This window comes from Schistocerca serialis, chromosome 1, assembly GCF_023864345.2.
Source record: "Schistocerca serialis cubense isolate TAMUIC-IGC-003099 chromosome 1, iqSchSeri2.2, whole genome shotgun sequence".
NCBI lineage: Eukaryota > Metazoa > Arthropoda > Insecta > Orthoptera > Acrididae > Schistocerca > Schistocerca serialis.
Window position 1 is genome coordinate 18346382 of NC_064638.1, and position 17728 is coordinate 18364109.

At 46.1% G+C, this 17728-nt stretch overlaps 1 protein-coding gene across 2 annotated transcripts in view; it reads left to right on the forward strand.

Annotated features, from left to right (window-relative positions):
* LOC126460590 (kanadaptin) overlaps positions 1 to 17728 on the forward strand; it is a 289123-nt gene that overhangs the window by 13540 nt on the left and 257855 nt on the right. The window lies entirely within an intron of this gene.

Consider the following 17728-nt stretch of genomic DNA (forward strand, 5'->3'; position numbering starts at 1 on the left):
GCCCCAGGGGGCTCGCCAGTCTTTGGTGGGTTCGTGCTTGGCTACCACAGGGCCCCAGCCTTCACATCAGTTTTTCCCTTCCGTGCTGCATGTCTATCCTCTTGCTATTCTTTTTCCCCTCCCTCGGGGAACATGTCTGCGGTATGCTTGGGAATCTTCTGCCTTCTGTCGCTGACGTGCGAACAGTCTCACCTTTGTTTTTTGCTCCCTCTTCCTTTCTTTGTTTCCATTCTCCTCTTGTTCCTCCACTTCAGTGTTTCAGGATCGTCTTTTTTCTTCCTACTCCCTGTGCGCTCCTGAGGGCCGGACCACCCGTCTGACGCGTAACAGGTGACTGGGTAACACGTAATTCTCAGCCCTGGGTCGACAGGTACGGTTCGCGCGTACCCCCCTGTTACAGGCCAGGCCCAGGGAGGGGTGATTGCCTATGCTGTAATCTTCCCAAATTGCCGATTGGTCCCTCCATCAGGTGTTCGGGAGGTGTGACCTGGGGTGTGAGCAATTACCTAAGGCGGGGTGCGCCACCATGTGAAGGTGGTCCCCAGTTGGAAGGGGCGCACCATCAGAGATGCTAGCAATCGTGGGGGATTTCCTCGCGATGAGTCAATCATCTTCCCACTCAATTTCTACCAAACGTAAACACAATGAGGCTAATGATTCAAAGACCCTTCCCACTGCACACGGTTCCTCGTAGTCTCACGTACTGAAGACGGTTAGTCCTTCTCCACGGTAAATCCGTTTGTTATCCAGAAAGGCTAGATGTAATCGTTGGCTCTGTGAAATCCTGCTCTTGTTTACGGAATGGCGCTTTGCTTTTGGAGACCACTTCTGATTCTCAAGTGCATCAACTGCTCGCTTCCTCACTTCTCCACGGTTAACCTGATCGTATCGAGGCCCACAGAACTTTGAATTCTTCCTGCGGTGTCATTTACACCAGGCTGCTCGACGGTCTAACCGAGGCCGAAATACAGTCTTACCTCTCTGATCAGGGTGTCATTTCCGTTCATCGTATAATGAAAAAGGTAGATTCCTCCTTAGTGCCCACCCGCACTCTCTTTCTCACCTTTGTTAGGATGGTGCTTCCGTCCAAGCTCAAAGCAGGCTATGAAATTATCACTGTGTGGCCATACATTCTAAACCCGATGCACTGCTACCAGTGTCATCATTTCAACCACACGAGCATGCCTTGTCGACACCCAGCCAAATGTGTCGCCTGTAGTAGGGATATGTATGAGGGTGATTGTCCACCTCCTTCTCCCCACTGTATCAACTGCAATGGTGGCCATGCTGCCTCCTCTCGGGAATGTCTTGTGTATCTTGATGAGCGGCCTGTTTCAAGAGATCCGTATAAAGGAGAAGGTGCCTTATCCAGTTACTCACAAGTTACTGGCTAGTTGCAAACCCTGTGTTCTCCCGTATGGTACCTATAGTTCTGTTCTTGTTACCCCTCGCTCCATGAAGGACACGGCTTCGTAGACATGCGGCCTCCAATTCAGCTCTGAGGTCGTGAAATCGCCCAGTGTCAACATCGCATCAACATCCCCCTGTCTGACAGTGCAGCAAGCCTCGAGGGGTGAAACCACAAGCTACACAACCGGTAGAACAGAAAGGACAGGAGGAGTACTCCCGTGAAGACCACCTCCATCCCTGCAGCCAAACAACACCCGAGTCTTCATCTACCCGAAAAGACTCAAAGAAGTCCTCCAGAGGCAAACGTTCTTCTCCTTTATCACGTTGAAGATCCTCTTCTATGGTGTCGGCCCGTGATACCTTAGTCTGGCCTGCCTCCGTGTCGCCGGTGCACACTAGCAACTATTTTTCGGCATTGGACTGCACAGACCAAACGTACGAGCAAGCTGATGCTTCTGTGGACCCCGTGGAGCAGGATCCTCCTGCTTCTGCGCCCTGTAGTAACGCCTCTTCCCCAGCTGTCACTCGGCAGCCGCCGAAGTGACACCCTCACGTCTCTTCGTCATGACTCCTCCAATGGAACATTCGCGGCCTTCGGTCCCACAGAGAAGATTTATGGCTGCTTTTAGCATCACAGCATCCCCTGGTACTCTGCCTTCAGCAAACGAAATTGCGCTGTCACGACCAGTTTGACCTTTCACATTTCTTACTGATTCGTTTTGACCCTCCCCCTGAGGTCGGCACTCCCTCTCATGGGGTCGTCATGCTGCTCATATGGGATGACATTCGTAGTCAACTCATCTCGCTGACTACCAATCTTCAAGCTGTGGCAGTTCGCCTTTTCCTTCCCCACCTGACTTTTCTCTCTGTACTATATATGTCCCAACATCATTTGCTGTCACCAGGGCAGACTTATTTCATCTTATTGGGCAGCTACCTTCCCCATTTTTGCTACTCGGTGACTTTAATGCACATCATGCACTGTGGGGTTCTCCCAGGATCTATCAGAAAGGTGCCCTCTTGGCTGACCTTCTTAACCAATTTAACCTCTTCTGCCTTAACACTGGAGCACCCTCTTTCCTATCCTACTCCTCGCACACCTATTCCCATTTGGACCTATCCTTCTGCACTGCCCAGCTTGCCCATCGTCTTGCGTGGTGCGTTTTTTCTGACACCTACTCGAGCGACCATTTCCCATGTGCTCTCCATTTGCTGACCGCTTCTCCATCTGCGTACACACGTAAATGGCAGCTTCCTAGGGCTGACTGGCAGCTTTGCTCCTCCCTAGTGTCCTTCGAAGAACGAGATTTCCCCTGTTGTGATGACCAGGCCGAATATATCACAAACGTTATCCTTACTGCTGCAGAACGTTCCATCCCCCGCACTTCCTCTTTACCACATTGTATCCCAGTCCCTTGGTGGACTGAGGCATGCCACGATGCAATTCGTGCACGTAGACATGCTCTCCACATTTTTAACCGCCACCCTACTCTGGCAAACTGCATTCATTATAAACAGATCCGTGCAAAGTGTCATCGCGTTCTTCGAGATAGCGAAAGAGCTAGCTGGATTTCATTCACTGTTTCTTTTAACAGTTCCACACCTACCTTTGTCATGTGGGCCAACCTCCGACAGCTCTCTGGAACCAAAATCCATTCCCCAATTTCTTGCCTGACAGTCGCTGATGATGTCATCATGGACCCTATTGCTGTCTCCAACATCTGGGGCTGCCATTTTGCTGACATTTCGAGCTCTTCCCACTATCACCCTGCGTTCCTCCATCGGAAATGAGTGGAGGAGGCTTGGGCGATACCCTTCTCTTCTCCGAATCGTGAGTGCTACAATGCCGCCTTTAGTGTTAGGGAGCTAGATCATGCCCTCAGTTCATCCCGATCCTCCACCCCAGGGCCAGAAGCCATCCACATTCAGATGTTGCAGTACCTTTCTCTTGCGGGCGAGCAGTTTCTGCTTAACACGTACAACTGCATCTGGGCAGAGGGCGCATTTCCTGGATGCTGGCATGAAGCCACCATTGTACCCATACCTAAGCCCGGTAAGGACAAAAACCTTCCTTTTAGCTACCGCTCGAGCTCTCTTACCAGCTGCGTTTGCAAGGTGAAGGAATGTATGATTTTTGCCCAGCTGGTATGGTGGCTCGAGTCTCGACATTTACTAATGAATGCACATTGTGGATTTCGAGCACGATGTTCTGCAATTGACCATCTCGTTACTCTGTCCACCCCTGTCATAATGGTTTTCTGTGGAAATCCCAGACTGTGGCCATGTTTTTTGTTTTGGAGAAGGCCTACGACCATAAAAGTCATCCTCTTTGCTTTCGCCATTAACCCTATGATGGCCTGTCTCCCGCCGGGCATCTCCAGCTCTCTTTTTGTAGACAATTTTGCAATCTATTGCAATTCTCCACGCACCTGTCTCACTGAGCGGTGTCTTCAGTGCTGTCTCGATCATTTGTGTCTTCAGTGCTGTCTCGATCGTCTTTACTCGTGGAGCATTGACAATTGCTTTCGCTTTTCCCCTGACAAAACCGTCTGTATGAATTTCTGCCAGCGCAAATGGTTTCTCCCACCATCTCTGCATCTAGGACCTGTTGCCCTTCTGTTCGTTGAAACTACAAAATTTCTGGGGCTTATGCTCGGTAGGAAACTCTCTTGGTCCTCCCGTGCATCTTACCTGGCAGCCCACTGTACATGGTCCCTCACTCTCCTACGTGTCCTCAATGGTACTTTCTGGGGTGGCGATCGCACTACTCTCCTCCATCTGTACCGGTCCCTTGTCCGTTCGAAACTCGACTATGGGTGCTTTGCTTATGCGTCTGCACACCCATTCCTCTTACGTCGTCTCAATACTGTCCGCCATCGTGACATCCGTTTGGCGGCGGGCACCTTTTACACCGGTCCGATTGAGAGTCTTTATGCTGAAGTTGCTGAACTACCACTGTCCTTCTCCTCAGAAGGCGTGCGTGACGTCTGTCTGCCATGCGTGGCCACCTGTCCTTTGGATCCATCTTTAATGATTCCTTTGATCGTCAGTGTGGGGCTCGTCCTCTTTTCTGTTACCTCCTGGAGTCCGCTCTCGCCACTTGCTACGGCGGCTTAACTTCACACTACCTGCAACTTTCCCAGTGGGTGTGAACCCTTCACCACCTTGGCTTCGTGAAATGACCCGTGTTAACCTTGGCCTTCATTCACTTCCTAAGGACACAACTCCAGCCTTGGTCTATCTCCTACACTTTCACGACCTTCGCATGGAACTTCGTGATACTACCTTTGTACACACTGATGGCTCTCGGACTGAATGTGGGGTCGGGTGTGCCTTTATCATTGGCACCCGTGTCTTTCGATATCGGCTTCCGGCCCACTCCTCAGTATTTACAGCCGAGCTCTCACCTTGTATCAGGCCACAGAGTACATTCGGTGACACTGCCTTTCCAACTGTTTCCTCTGCGCAGACTCACTCGGTGCTTTCCCAAGTCTATGTGCGCTATACACTTCTCATCCCTTAGTGCTGCACATCCAGAAAAACTGTCACTTGATCACTCTTCATGAAGCCAGTGTCATGTTTCTGGGGATCCCTGGTCCTGTCGGTCTGCCAGGAAACGAGGCTGCTGCCAAGGCTGCAGTCCTCGTACCTGCCACCGGGAGGAGATTATTTTAACTCGACTGCGTGTTGGGCTTTGCCTTTTTTAGCCATCGTCATTTGCTAAGTGGCACTACCTCACCACTTTGTACGCATTACGCCCAAATTTTCACTGTCCGCCACTTCCTGCTAGAATGCCCTTTTTTTTAAAACAATTTATGTTCCAGCTCAGGTTTGCCATCTGATTTATCATCCGTTTTAGCGAATGATGTGCAGGCCCGCGACCGCATTTTACTTTTTATCCACCGAAGCAATATGATGAAGGCCATTTAAGTTTTAGTTTTGGATCTCCATTTCTGTATGGTGTTTTTTTAGCCCTTTTTCCACATGCTTGTTTTTAGCTGTCTCCTATTCTGTCCATTGGGACTGACATATAGTCGTTTAAGTCCTCTCTGTGTTTGTGTTCTTTAATTTTGACTTGGGTGCTTATGATCCCAGTTGTTTTTTGTGCCCTAAAGCCAAACAAAACAAAACAAAAACACGTACATGACTCTCAGGAGTTCTTCCACACACCAATTCGCCGCATCTGTCGATCGTTTGACAGCAGTCAGGGCGATTACCAGCTGCTTACGAACATCGACCAACTTGTCCCCTGTTTGAAAACAGTATTCACAGCGGGGCTGCATGTTGGCTGGAGCAATGTATTACAAGGCAGTGAATAAATTAAACGTTAAATTAAACTTAAGTAATCAAACTTCCTGGCAGATTAAAACTGTGTGCCCGACCGAGACTCGAACTCGGGACCTTTGCCTTTCGCGGTAGAGCACTTGCCCGCGAAAGGCAAGGGTCCCGAGTTCGAGTCTCGGTCGGGCACACAGTTTTAATCTGCCAGGAAGTTTCACATCAGCGCACTCTCTGCTGCAGAGTGAAAATATCTCATTTAGTAATAAACTTTGTGATTTGTGTTGTAAATGAACTATATATATTGCTGTTATAAATTTTTTCATTTCCTCTGAACTATATGATCATGGTTTTCTACAGTTGATAGTCATTTAAGACTTATTTCCTTTCCTTCCTGTGATTGCTGTAATTTTAAAATATGCAATTTACCTTAACCTGCATTTTTGTAATATATCTATATTTACGTGATTACTCTGCTATCCACAATTAAGTGCCTGGCAGAGGGTTCAATGAACCACCTTCAAGCTCTTTCTACTGTTCCACTCTCAAACGGCATGTGGGAAAAACAAGCATTTAAATTTTTCTGTGCGAGCTCTGATTTCTCTTATTTTATTGTGGTGATCATTTCTCCCTGTGTAGGTGGGTGCCAACAGAATGTTTTCGCAATCGGAGAAGAAAACTGGTGAAAGCAAATTTCATGAGAAAATCCCATTGCAACGAGAAACACCTTTGTTTTAATGATTGTCACTCCAATTCATGTATCATGTCTGTGGCACTATCCCTTATTTCGCAATAATACAAAACAAGCTGCCCTTGTACCGGTGCCCTGTGTACCATCTTTCAATTGCTCACACTGTTATTAACAATTTGCTGTCATTTCCTTTTGTGATTGTGTTATAGCATTCTGCAGGCAACATTCTAAGAGGAAATGCTTTTTTTACCTCTTATGTACTGGTAAAACATGACTCTAGTTGAGCTTGAGTGTTACATCCTGGACCATTACTTCCCTCTGTTGTCACTTTCACTAATTAAATGAATGTTGTAAGACTTAATTTTACATGAGCTGAGGTAAACAGTCTCTTTTATTTTCGTATTTTCAAGCTGATAGTTATACTGTCCAGCACAGTTCCATGCATTTTACTATCTACACAAAGATTCCATGTTCTGTCCCTGGTTATCCCCAAGTTAATTAAACAATTAGCTGCCAAACTTGAATTTCTATGACTGTCCCAAAAAAAAAAAAAAAAAAAAAAAAAAAAAATGATATATGTGCAACATCAGATCATCGAACAACTTTAAAACATTACTGAAAAATGTTAGACCCAACAGCTACAAACGGTAGAAATAGTTTATTCAAAGTTGACATGTGTGCATACAACCTCAGAACACATACTGATGAAAGCAATATAGCTGAAATAAGCTTGTATAAAACAATAAGCAGCATGTTGCATAAAATTGTTAAGGAATTCTTTCTTAAAATATTTGTGGTGGTACATAAAAATGCTGAAAATTATGTGGATAGAAGAGAGAATGAATGAAATTAAGGAGAAAAGAAATTTGTGGCTCAAAGTGAATAAAAGAAGGAATTGGTCAATTAAACACATTTTGAAGCATTAAAAAATCAAGTGTGTGGGTAGAGGGGATAAAAATGTTACAGGGAGACCAGGGTTTGTCTGTAGGTAGCACATTAATATGGATATAGACTACAGTAACTTTTCATATGGATATAGGCTACAGTAACTTTTCAGAGATGAAGCTTGCCGGAATAGACTAGGTGGCTAGTTTTTGGACTGGTGACGACAACAGCAGTCAAGGCCTTTGACATTTTTGTCCATAAAATACTACTGAACAAATTTGAACCTTTATCTGCGAGGGGAAGAATTACTGAGGTGAGCCAGATGCACTTGGAAAGTAGGGTATTAAAGATAGAAATAGCATACACTCCAGATGACATTTTTTGTGGAACAGTTATTAGACATAAAACGTATTAGGGTCAGTTATATTCATATTACATATAAATAAGTTTTCAGATATGGAGGAAGAATCTCTTTTTTTTATGTTACTAACATTACTAACTGATGAAAAGCCAGGATAGTTCAGTTGGCAATTGAAACTCTCACAGATGTATTCAACTGGGCCATACACAACAAATGAACAGTGAACGTTAAGAAAACCAAATAGCATAAACTTCAGCTTAAAGAGGGGAACATATCTGTCATAGTAAACGTAAATGACGATTCTGTAGACTGTGTAGCAAACACACAGTTTTCAGGGATAAATATTGTTTATCAATTGACACAGAAAATACTGCCAAAAGAAATGTCATCAGTAGTGCTCGGATTTATATGCACTGAAAAGTATGAATATATGTGTGCATCTATGCATTAACAATCTGATAAATATGCTCTAAAAATTTTAAAATATGCATGATAAATAAAATTCATTATTTCAACTTTCTCACATCTTTTAATCCTCCTAAAGTAATCTGATTATACAATTATTCTTAAAACATTAATTAACAAAGTTAATATTTATTACTGTCTGTCTGTCTGTCTCTTTCTCTTAGTCTATTTTAGCATCAGTTGCTTTTATTGCAAGAAACAATTAAATATTTTCACAGTTTTCTGGAAGAAATGATTTCCTTCTGTCACTTAAAATGTTTTTATACGAGGGGTAAGATCTCTCTACATCACACGAAGTCACAGGACAGTACCGAAAAGAGGCTATGTCACTTACAGAATAACCATTAAGCTGGTTTTCAGATTCTCTTTGTAACACCTTATTCATGTCCTGAAGAAACATGAAACCTGGATTCCTTGCTTCAGTTTTCTCAGTTCTGTTGCGAAGACACTTTCCTATTTCTCCTGGTATGTCTCCGGTGACAGCTGTTTCGTAGACCTCAAGGGCAGAAAATAGAGGCACTGCTTTTTCTTCCAAACATGTGATTATGGCTGGGAGTTTACTGAAATAGGTCCTAATAAACACTAATTTACTCTGGAGACTCTCCTAATTGCAGCTGGGATACTTGCTGCTTTGTTTCTATCCATCACGTCCAGCACCCTTTTCATGTCTTCTAAATGCTGACTGTAATACAGAGCTGCTTCTATCCATGTTCCCCACCTCGTGATGATCGGCTGTGGGGGTAAACAGATACGTGGCATCATTTCAGTAAATAATTTTACTCTTGATGGCGCCTTCACAAACGCCTTTTTCATGGAGGAAATTAAGGCATTTATTTCTGGAAAATATGCTCGAATTTCTTCAGCCAGTTGGTGAAGAGCACATGCTAAACAAGTTATGTGAACTGCCTTGGGATAAAACGCCTGCAAAGCTTTAGCAGCCTTAATCATACATGCTGCTGCATCTGTAACTATCACCAGGAGTTTTTCCTTGTTTTCTTTAGCGGGCCACAAAACGCATAATGCATCACGAACAACCCTAGCAATAGTAGAATGGTTTGTTTTTTCCAGTACTCTGGAGACAATGAGATGAGGTGTTCCTGGTTCAGATTCCGCCATTTTTCCGACGACAATGTTGGCAATATATCTCCCACATGAGTCAGTCGTTTCTTCTACAGATAACCACACATTTAAATCCCCAATATCATTTCTGATCTCTTGTATTACCTGAAAAGAGTTATTTTATTGAAAATTTGTAAAGAACAGCTATGGTAATATGGGTCTCACTTTTTTTGGGGGGGGGGGGGGGGGGGAGGGGGGGCCACAAGTGTAAAATGGGGGGAGGGGGAGGATAAGTATAACAAAAAATATTAAAAATATTTCTTGATCGTAAACTCGTTGACTACAGGCCATACGAAATTTTATGTTTCGATTTTAAAATATTTTTTTGTAATAGATTTAAAATTCTTAAAAAAACTGAAAAGTTTTAATGAAACTTTAATGGAGGGTGGGGGAAGCTGACATGCAAACTAATTTCATTAAATAAATGTTTAAACTTACCTCTTCGTAAACTTTGCCAAGATAGTTTTTCCTTATTGTTGATTCATCAGGAACTTTTCGTTTGGTATATTTTTCGAGGAACCTTTGAAATTCTACAGTATTTAATTTATTGAAAGGGATGTTGGCTGAAACTAAAGCTTTGCAGAGATCTTTCAAAAAATTATCATTGCCATCATTTCCACTTCTGATTGCAGAAAATGCTGCTGGTAAGGTTGTCTGGATGTTGGAGATATTTTTATTAACAGCATTTTTATGAGCAGCTGTTTGTAAATGTTGTGTAATCTGGGATTTTTTATCACAGGGCACCTATAGCAATGGTATCAAAATAAAGTGAGTTTATTTTCACTAAGTAAAAAACTAACTCGAAAATCACATTGATTTTTAACTTTGAGAAAGCAAAAATAGAACTTAAATGCTTCTCACACACTTGGCGCAATACTATATTTCCATCTGTTGTTAGAGGAGAATTTCCATCAATCCACTGTCGAAGTAAATAAGCTTAACTGTTCTTCTCCTTCGGCATTGTGGTAATATGATCTCCTCCTGCGCACACTTCAGAAATCACGAAGAACACACTAGTTTCTGATTTATAGGTAGCTGACAGTGGAATTTTTTCATGCTTGGAAATGTCATTGTTGCCACCGGCGGCTTTGTTCGTTACACAATACAAACCGTACTGACTTTTATGATGCGAAGGCCGACCGAACATTAAAGGTTTGCCGCATGATTACTGATCGCTATTTAGTTTTTGTTAAGCTGTCGAGAGACATATTTTTATAGAACAGTAACCGCTCATTGCTGATTGCTATGTTCACCTCATTTTTAGGCGCCCTTTTATGGATTTGTAAATATGACAGAGAAGTAATTCTAGAGCAATAAAAGAGAAATTTGCTCAGGTCTTACTCTTCTTCTTAAACTATTGTGGTGAAATACTTGTATTTCAAGAATTGTTGCTGCAAAAGTTATTTATATATGCAATAACCCCTTAAATATGCGTTTATATTCACTATCATGCAAATATGCAAAAATCCTAGCTCTAGTCATGAGCATGTATGCTCTTAGGGTCCTGTCATCTGTGTGATAGGCAGTGCACTTTAGTGGCATACTGTTCCTACACACACTCAATTTGTAGCTTTAGGATTCTGTTGTAGGGGTCATATGCACAAAATACAGACACAGTTTTCCAGTTGCGTATAACGGCCATAAGAAAAATAGCTAAATATAGTTGTCGGGCTCATTGTAAGAAAATATATTTAAAACCTATGTGTTTCCTACTGTAACAGGTGAGTTTATCTACCAATCTGTGTACCATAGAAAAGAATTAAAATTCAAAGTAGTACAGGGTGTCCCAAAAAGAGTGACCTGATTTTAACTTGTACTAATATTGAGACAAATGTCACTAGGTAACTGAAACAGCGCTAGATGTAATCAGCATGGTCTAGAGTTTCAGGAAAAATCCGCTAGATGTCGTTATGAGCGCTGAGCTGGAGCGTGCAGCCAGTCTCACGCAACATGGCGTCCGCGCAGCAGGAGGCATATTGTGTTATTGAATTTAGTCGTACTCAATCAGTGATCGCAGTTTAGCGGGCGTTTCATATTCGCTTTTGTGCTAACCACCTTCATCAAAGAACATTCGACGGTGGTATAAACAGTTTGAAGAAACAGGGCGTCCGCGCAGCAGGAGGCATATTGTGTTATTGAATTTAGTCGTACTCAATCAGTGATCGCAGTTTAGCGGGCGTTTCATATTCGCTTTTGTGCTAACCACCTTCATCAAAGAACATTCGACGGTGGTATAAACAGTTTGAAGAAACAGGGTGCCTTTGTAAAGGCAAAAGTCCTGGCCAGCCATACATTCCGTAACAAACAGTTGGACAAATCTGACGAGCATTTGAGGGGAGCCCCCGCAAGTCTGCGCATCGTGCTAGCCGAGAACTTGCGTTACCGTGCATGACAGTTTGGCTTGTGTTACGGCGTCGTTTAACCCTCAAACCATACCGATTACAAATGGTACAAGCTCTTTGAGATACTGACAAAGTGAAGTGAGCAGACTTTAGCAATGCTATTCTAGAGGACATGGAAGATAAAACTTTTATGTCACGGTTGATATTCAGCAGTGAGGCAACTTTCCATATTAGCGGAAGGTTCACTGTCATAATGTGCGTGTATAGGGGTTCGAAAATCCTCATGAAACAATTGAACATAAACGTGATTCACAAAAATTGAATGTTTTTAGTGCTGTTTGACAGAGCAAGGTTTGTAGACCCTACTTTTTTGAGGAAAAAACCGTAACAGGATTTTCATATCCTGCAATGCTACGGAACTGGTTATGCCCACAACTTGACTCTGACAATTTCATCTATCAGCAAGACCCCCTGCAGGTTCGGGGGTAAGAATAGGCCTACGGTATTCCTGCCTGTGGAAGGGCACCTTACATGGTGCATCATGTTCATAGTGCATTGAGATCTTTAGCCCTCTTTCTCATCGTCGATCTTTAGCCCTCTTTCTCGTCATCGCATTGCAGTCCTGCTCACTTTCCATCTCCTGGGTGAGGGTACATTCCTGGGTGTGGTTTCTGCCGTGCACTATGCAATGTCACTTTCTGCAGAGACGACGACCGTGGACTTCTTTGCACCTGATATCCATCACGGTAGCCAGTCTGTTCTGGTGGGACTGGCATGTACCCTGTCGGTTGTAGCCTCCTGACAACCAGGGATCGCTCTGCTGATGCCTGCGCTGTTAACTCCCCACGTATGCCGAGGAGTAGATGCCTATCTCCGTGGGGCATCGGGACTCCCGGCAGTGGCCATCCTGCCAGGTGGCCCTTGCTGAGGCTGGGTGGCGCCTGTGGGGAGGCCCCTTGGTTGGAGTGGGTGGCATCAGTGTGGGTGACCCGCAATGAAGCGTGATACATCATCTCTTGCTGGTGGCCAGCCGCCAGCAGTCTCCAAGCATTCGAGGGCTCATTTAAATGCACTGAAGTATGACTCCAAATTGTTTCCCTGCCTGTCCGCACCATGGGGGGAACAAAAGGCTAAGGATTGCAGCGATACTTATTCGCCCCGGTACCTCGTCTGTTCACGAGTTGATGGGGGATCATTTATGTCGACGGAGCATCAGTTTTTTGTGGAACAGTTAGAGGACAAGTTTGGGGAGGTGGAGGGCTTGTCCAAAATGCCCCCTGGGTCAGTCTTCAAGACAGCATCCTCTGCCCAGTCACGGGCGCTCCTCACCTGTGACAAGCTGGTGGATGTTTCTGTTTCCATTACGCCCCATAAGAGCTTAAATATGGTTCGGGGTCTTATATTCCACAGGGTTCAGTCTGATGATGGACTGCACACCAACTTAGAACGACAGGGTGTTCACTTCGTCTGGCGCGTCCATCGGGGTCGGGCCAGAACCGCGGAAGGAACAGCGACAGAAACAAAAAAAGCAGAAGGCACCCAAGAATCCAGACCTTGGTGGTGGCACCCATCGCACTGCTCCCTACAAGCTCTGCATCTACATCTACATCTACATTTATACTCCGCAAGCCACCCAACGGTGTGTGGCGGAGGGCACTTTACGTGCCACTGTCATTACCTCCATATCCTGTTCCAGTCGCGTATGGTACGTGGGAAGAACGACTGTCTGAAAGCCTCGGTGCGCGCTCGAATCTCTCTAATTTTACATTCGTTATCTCCTCTGGAGGTATAAGTAGGGGGAAGCAATATATTCGATACCTCATCCAGAAACGCACCCTCTCGAAACCTGGACAGCAAGCTACACCGCGATGCAGAGCGCCTCTCTTGCAGAGTCTGCCACTTGAGTTTGCTAAACATCTACGTAACGCTATCACGGTTACCAAATAACCCTGTGACGAAACGCGCCGCTCTTCTTTGGATCTTCTCTATCTCCTCCGTCAACCCGATCTGGTACGGATCCCACACTGATGAGCAATACTCAAGTATAGGTCGAACGAGTGTTTTGTAAGCCACCTCCTTTGTTGATGGACTACATTTTCTAAGGACTCTCCCAATGACTCTCAGCCTGGTACCCGCCTTACCAACAATTAATTTTATATGATAATTCCACTTCAAATTGTTCCGTATACTCCCAGATATTTTACAGAAGTAACTGCTACCAGTGTTTGTTCCACTATCATATAATCATACAATAAAGGATCCTTCTTTCTATGTATTCGCAATACATTACATTTGTCTATGTTAAGGGTCAGTTGCCACTCCCTGCATCTGAGGGTGAGGTGGAGATTCTGGCATACGCTGAGGACTAGATCTCGCCGGACCCTCAGACATGATGGATGTTGCTCACACAGGTACTCAGTCGGTGGTAACAGGTGATCCAGCAGCGTAATCTGCCTCCTCGGCCCCTTCACGTCTTTTTTGACTGCGGACAATGTCATTCTCCAGTGGAATTGCAGCGGATTTTTCCTCCATTTGCCAACAACTTATCAGCCTTCACCCTTTCTTCGGCATTGCTTTCCAGGAAACTTGGTTTCCGGCATTGTGAACCCCCGCCCTCTGTGGCTATCGGCGTTTATCAGAATCGGGCAGCTTATGAGAGGGTATCTGATGGAGTCTATGTCTATGTCGTTAACTCTCTTTACGGCAAGTGTGTGCCTCTTCAAACGCATTTAGAGGCTGTCGCTGTTAGGGTGTGGATGTCACAGGCTGTTACTGTCTGCAGTATCTATCTTCCACCAGATGGTAATGTCCCACAGCATGTGTTGGCTATGCTGATAGCCCAACTGCCGCCATATTTTCTGTTACTGGGCGACTTCAATGCCCAAAGCCCTTTGTGGGGTGGATAGGTGGCAACACGCCAAGGCATTGTCGTTGAGCAAGTGTTCGCACAGCTAGACCTTTCTCTTTTAAATAATGGTGCCTCCACACATTTCAGTATGGCGCATGGCATGTACTCAGCTGTCATCCTCTTGGTCTGCAGCCCTGGCCTTCTACCGTTTGTCCAATGGAGTGTGTATGACGTCTGCAGTAGTGACCACTTTCTGATCTTTCTGTCACTGCCACAGCATCACTGTCCTGGGCTCCTCCTCAGATTAGCTTTGAATAAGGCTGACTGCGACTCTTTCACCTCCATTGCTACTATTGAACCTCTTTTTCATGACTTTATTGATTTGGTGATTCACATGATCACCACCAACATTGTTTCTGCAGCAGAATCTGTAATTCCCTGTTCCTCTGGGTCTCCTCGGCAGAGGACTGTGCCTTGGTGGTCACCAGAGATTGCTGAGGCGATACGCAATCACAGGCAGGCCCTCTAACGTCATAAGCGGCACCCGTCACTGGACCACCTCATTGCCTTCAAGCGGTTCCGTGCCCGAGCCCGCTGCCATATTTGCCAATGGAAGCAGGAGTGCTGGGAAAGGTATGTCTCCACCATTGGCATCCGTACCTCTCCATTGCAGGTTTTCCTCAAGATTAGGTGACTCTATGGATATTGGACCCCCGTTATTGTACCTGGGCTTTCCCTGAATGGTGCAGTCGGTACTGACTCTGACACAATTGCAGACCTCTTAGCGGAGCATTATGCTCAGTGTTCCCCTTCTGTGAATTACCCGCTGGTCCGCCGCTCCCTAAAAGAGCAGTTGGAACATCAGAGCCTTTCATTCCGTATGCGCCACCCCAAATCGTACAGTGCTCCATTCAGTGAGTGGCAATTCCAAAGTGCCCTAGCTGCTTGCCCTGATATGGCTCCCGGGCCAGATCATATCCACTATCAGATTCTCCAACACCTCTCAGTGAACTGCCAGCAACGCCTCTTCGACCTTTTCAACCGTATCTGGGTTGAGGGTGAGTTACCATCCCAATGGCGGGAAAGCATCATCACCCCTGTGTTGAAACCTGGCAAGAACCCACCAGAGGTGGACAGCTACTGCCCCATTAGCCTCACCAACGATCCATGCAAGTTGCTCGAACGCATGGTGAGCCGGAGGCTGAGCTGGCTACTCGAGTCTCGGGGCCTTCTGGATGCGTCTCAGGGTGGGTTCCGTAAGTGCCGCTGTGCCTCTGATAATCTGGTGTGCCTGGAGTCTACCACCTATACGGCTTTTGCCTGCTGTCAGCATGCGGTTGCCATCTCTTTTGACACGCGGAAGGCATACGATACGACATGGCTACATCACATGCTCGCCATGTTTCAAGGGTGGGGTCTTAGGGGCCCGCTTCCAATTTTTATTCATTATTTTCTGTCGCTTCATTCCTTCCGCATGCAAGTCGGTTCCTCCCATAGTTCCTCTCGAGTCCAGGAGAATGGGGTTCTGCAAGGCTCTGTCTTGAATGTCTGCATCTTTGTAGTTGCTATCAAAGGGCTAGCTGCAGCTGTGGGAACGTACATATCAGCTTCTTTATCTGCTGATGACTTTTGCCTGTACTGCAGCTCCACTGGCATTGCAGGTGCTGAACGACAGCTCCAGGGCACTATCCACAAGGCGCAGTCTTGGGCCGTGACGCACAGTTTCCAGTTTTGAGCCGCCGAGACTTGCGTCATATGCATTTCTGCTGACGTCGTACTGTTCACCCTGAGACCCTGCTTTATCTTGATGGCGAACCTCTTGCTGTGGTGGAGACGCATAGGTTTTTGGGTTTGCTTTTTGATACCTGGTTGACTTGGCTCCCTCATATTTGGCAGCTTAAACAAACATACTGGCGGAATCTTAATGCTCTTTGTTGCTTGAGTCACACCGGCTGGGGTGCCGGTCAGTCTACCCTTCTCCACCTGTATCAGGTGTTGATACAGTCCCATCTCGGTTATGGGAGCCTGGCTTACGGTTCGGCATTGCCTTCCGCGTTGCAGTTGCTTGGCCCCGTACTTCATTGCGGGATCCGACTTGCAACTTGACCTTTCCGCACGAGCCCTGTAAACAGCCTACTTGTGGAGGCTGGTGTCCCTCCATTGCAGATTCGGTGCCAATGACTGCTTGCCACGTATGCTGCACACGTTTTTAGCTTGCCCAGGCATCCAAATTATCATCTGCTGTTCCCCAACTCGGTTGCCCATCTTCCAGAATGGCGGCTCCGGTCAGAGTGTATGATTGCGGTCTGTGTCCAGGCTCTTCTCACTGGGCTTGAGTTTTTCCCTCTCCCACCTCTTTTCTGGGCCCATCTATGTCTACCCCCGTGGTGTGTGCCCCGCCCTTGCCTTCAGCTCGATTTGGCACGAGGCCTGAAAGACTCGGTCCCTCGCAGCCCTCCGCCGATGCTTTCTTTCTTTCCATCCTTGCCGTGTTTCCCGCCTCTGCCGTAGTCTATACCGACGCTTCGACAGTTGCTGTTCCAGTTGGGTATGCTTTCACTCTTGGGGGACAATCCGAACAATGCTCATTGCTGGAAGGCTGCAGTGTTTTCACTGCAGAGCTCGTCGCCATCTCTCGTGCCCTAGAGTATATCTGCTCCTGATCAGGTGAGTCCTTTGTTATCTGTAGTGACTCCCTGAGCAGTTTACGAGCTATCGACCAGTGTTTTCCTCGCTCTCGTCTGGTGATGGCTATCCAGGTATCCCTCCATACCTTTACCCATTGCAGCCGCTCCGTGGTCTTTGTGTGGACCCCGGGTCATGTCAACATCCCAAGTTATGAACGGGTTGACATGCTGGCCAAACAGGCTGCCGATGCACAAACCCTGGAGATGGGTCTTTCGTAGTGTGATCTCCAGTCAGTTTTGCGGCAGAAGGTCCTCGGTACCTGGAGTGATGAATGGCGCACCCGCCTTCCCCCAACAAACTTCGGGTCATCAGTGAGACTACTGGTGTGTGGCACTCCTCTCACAGGGACTCTGTTGTTCTCTGCCGGCTGCGCATTGGCCACACCTGGCTGACACACTGTCATTTATTGTGCCACGATGACCCACCTCTATGTCGCTGTGGATCAGCGTTGACCGTGGTCCACATCTTGTTGGCCTGTCCGCTTTTAACTGTGCTCAGGCAGACGTTTGCACTTCCTGATACACTCCCTTCACTTTTAACAGATGGCGCTGCAATGGCATTCTTGTTTTGAGTTTTATTCGTGCAGCAGGCTTCTATCGCTCGATCTGAGGGTTTGTCACTTTTTTTGTGTTGAGTGTGGC